Consider the following 4,051-nt stretch of genomic DNA (forward strand, 5'->3'; position numbering starts at 1 on the left):
AAAAAAAGAAAGGTAAGTTGATTTTATGTTCTGGCAGGGCGTGTGGGAGGAGTGTGAGAAAAGTTGTTTTTTGTGTGTTTTTTTTTGTAGCGGTAGGGTCTCACTATGTTGCCCAGGCTGGTCTCAAACTCCTGGGTTCAGTCTGCCCACCATGGCCTCCCAAAGTGCTGGGATTACAGGGGTGAGCCACCATGCCCAGCCTGTTCACTTTTTATTTTCCAATATCTTGTTGACTGATTTTTTTTTTGTGAGATGGAGTCTCGCTCTGTCGCCCAGGCTGGAGTGCTGTGGTGCTATCTTGGCTCACTGCAAGCTCCACCTCCCGGGTTCACCCCATTCTCCTGCCTCAGTCTCCTGAGTAGCTGGAGTAGCTGGGACTACAGGTGCCCGCCACCGCGCCTGGCTAAATTTTTGTATTTTTAGTAGGACAGGGTTTCATCATGTTAGCCAGGATGGTCTCGATCTCCTGACTCGTGATTCGCCCGCCTTGGCCTCCCAAAGTACTGGGATTACAGGCATGAGCAACTGCGTCCATCCTGTTGACTGATTTGTTATTTCCTCTTCTGTCTCTGGGCTTTATTTATAGCTTTTATATGTGTACGCTTTTAATTGAGGATTAGGAAGATAGCTGAGATAAATGTTTTTTATCTGCCTATTTAAGGAGAACCCCATGTATGTATGTACGTATGTGTACATGAATGAATGACAAGGTCTCACTCGGTTGCCCAAGTTGGAGTCCAGTGGTGCAGTCATAACTCACTGTGTTTTCAAAATCCTGGGCTTAAGCAATCTGTCCACCTCAGCCTCCCAGAGTGCTGGGATTACAGGCATCAGCCACTGCACCTGGCCAAGAAGGCATTTCTATTGGGCTTTCTCTTACAGCCAGGTGCAGAATTCAAACCAAACATCCAAAGAATCTGCTGCAATTCACTCACCCCAAGGCTGCTCCAAGGATCAAGACAGAGTATCGAAGCCACCATCCTGGCCTTTGGGAATGGCCACTGCAAGAATGGAGCCCCACTGTGGGCCAGGCACTGTGCTAGACACTTCACATACTATACTCAGTTTGGTCCTCATAAGACCTGCCAGTTTCTTAGTTCGTGTAGCCTTTGCCTCAGCTGGATTGAAGCCACAGACTTCTAAGTCAGAAGAGCTGCGTTTGAGTATTGGAGCTGCCACTTGCTAGCTGTGTGTGGCAGGTAGAATTCTAATATAGCCTCCAAGATTCCCATCCACTGGTGTACACGCCCTAGAACATGGAGGGAATCCTTCCCCTAGAACATGGAGGGGACCTGTGAAGATGAGAGGACATCACGCTCATTAGATGACCTTTTATGGAAAAAGTTAAGAGATTTTGCAGATGTAATTAAGTCCCAAATCAGATGATTGTGAGTTCATTAAAAAGGGAAATGAGGCCGGGCACACAGTGGTTCATGCCTGTAATCCCAGAATTTGGGGAGGCCAAGGTGGGCAGATCACTTGAGGTCAGGAGTTCCAGACCAGCCTGGCCAACATGGTGAAACCCCGTCTCTTTGTAGAAATACAAAAATTAGGCGGGCATGGTGGTACACACCTATAATCCCGGCTATTCGAGAGGCTGAGGTAGGAGACTTGCTTGAACCTGGGAGGTGGAGGTTGCAGTGAGCCGGGATCACACCACTGCACTCCAACCTGGGTGACAGAGCAAAACTCTGTCTCAAAAAATAATAATAATGAAAAGGTAGATGATCCTGGGTGGGCCTGGCTTAATCAGGTGAAAGCCACGAAGGAAAGGACTGGGCCTTCCTGAATAGAGAGAGCACCTCCTGCTGGCCATGGGGCAGAAAGCCATGCTGTGAGGGGAGGGGCGGTTTCTAGGAGCTGAGGGCCCTAGTGCCGTAGCAGCAAGGACCCAAATTCTGCCAACAACCTGAACACGCTTGGAAGATGACCCCAAGCTCCAGATGCAAACACAGCCTAGACAATATCTGGCTGCAGCGTGGTGACACCCAGAGGGAAGGACCCTGTTAAGCCATACCCAGACACTGAGCCACGGACACAGAGATAGGCAATGTGTGTTGTCTGAAGCTGCCAGGTGGTAGTGATTTACTATGCAACACAGGACATAAGTAAGACGCTCTGTAACTGGAATCTCTCTGAGCCCCCATTTCTCCATTTGTAAAACGAGCCTGTATTGGGGACTCAAGGAGGTAAGTCATCCACAGTGCTCAGAACAGGGCCTAGAACTAGTGAGCTCCAAGAAGCACCAGCTGTGCATTAAGAGGCAATGTCGGGGTCAGGTGCGGTGGCTCATGCCTGTAATCCCAAGCACCCTGGGAGATCGAGGTGGGTGGATCACCTGAGGTCGTGAGTGCTAGCCTGGCCAACATGGCAAAACCCCGTCTCCACTGAAATACAAAAATTAGCCGGGCGTGGTGGTGGATGCCTGTAATCCCAGCTACTCCTGAGGCAGGGAAAATTGCTTGAATCCGGGAGGTGGAGGTTGCAGTGAGCCAAGATTGTGCCACTGCACTCTGGCCTGGGTGACAGAGCAAGACTCTGTCTGAAAAAAAAGAAGAAAAGAAAAGAGGCAGTTATTGATACCATGTGCTACAGAGGGCCACACAAGGTGGGCTAGGAAGGCACAGAGGACAGTACCTCACCCAGACCTGAGCAGCAAGGCTTTCTGGAGGAGGGGACAGGAAAGATTGTCAGATATTGGCAGGAAATGGCCAGACACGGTGGCTCATGCCTGTAATCCCAGCGCTTTGGGAGGCCAAGGCAAGAGGACTGCTTGAGCCCAGGAGTTCAAGGCCAGCCTGGACAACATAGTGAGACCCTGGTCCCTATGCAAATTGGAATTATTATTTTTTGAGATGGAGTCTTGCTCTATCGCCCAGGATGGAGTACAGTGGCTCGATCTTGGCTCGCAGCAACCTCCACCTTCCAGGTTCAAGTGATTCTCCTGCCTCAGCCTCCCGAGTAGCTGAGACTACAGGCACATGTCACCATGCCCAGCTAGTTTTTGTATTTTTGGTAGAAATGGGGTTTTACCGTGTTGGCCAGAATAGTCTCCATCTCTTGACTTTGTGAACCCCCCACTTCGGCCTCCCAAAGTGCTGGGATTACAAGCATGAACCACCATGCCCAGCCACAATTTTTTTTTTAAATCATGGTAATATGACACATGCCTGTTGTCCTAGCTACTCAGGAGGCTGGGGCAGGAGGATTGCTTGAACCCAGGAGTTCGAGGCTGCAGTGAGCTATGATCATGCTACTGCACTTCAGCCTGCATGACAGAGCAAGACGCCCTATTCTAAGAATACTAATAAAAGCAGAAAAGAGGAAAAAGGGCATGTCGGGAAAAAGCAGCAGGCTGGGCAAAAGACTTCGAGGTGAGAGAGAACAGGAAACATTTCGGAAACGTCAAACAGGCCAGGCAAGGTGGCTTGCGCCTGTAATCCCAGGACTTTGGGAGGCCAAGGTAGGAGCATCACTTGAGCCCAGGAGTTGGAGTCCAGCCTGGGCAACATAGCAAGACCCTGTCCGTCTTGAAAGAAAAGTCAAATAATTTACAATAGCCAGAAGGTAGAGGCCAGAGACGCTAAGAATTGAGCCTGGCTGATGAGCCAGGGCCAGATCCAGAGGGGTCACGAATGCCTTGCTAAGGCATTTGGACTTTATCACGCAGGCACGGTACTTTCATACACAGAAGCAAGGGCACAGTGGTGGGATGGTGCCTACACCACTGCCAGCCACCCACCAGGAGAAAAGTGGGATGAGGCCAGGCAGAATCATGAAACTCAGAACTGGCCTCCACGCCCCTTCCCCTCGAAGCTTCAGCTTGACCACCTCCAGTGACAGTGACGGAGACCTCACTGCCTGCTGCTGGGCATCAGTTTGAACTGCTGGAAAGCGTAGGCCTTTATAGCAAGGCCATTAAAGGCTGGACTCTGGATCCCACGCTGTTATTATTATTATTATTTTGAGACAGAGTCTCACTCTGGTGCCCAGGTTGGAGTGCAGTGGTGCAATCGTGGCTCACTGCAGCCTCCACCTCCCAGATTCAAGC

This window comes from Mandrillus leucophaeus, unplaced genomic scaffold (genome assembly GCF_000951045.1).
Source record: "Mandrillus leucophaeus isolate KB7577 unplaced genomic scaffold, Mleu.le_1.0 Scaffold66, whole genome shotgun sequence".
NCBI lineage: Eukaryota > Metazoa > Chordata > Mammalia > Primates > Cercopithecidae > Mandrillus > Mandrillus leucophaeus.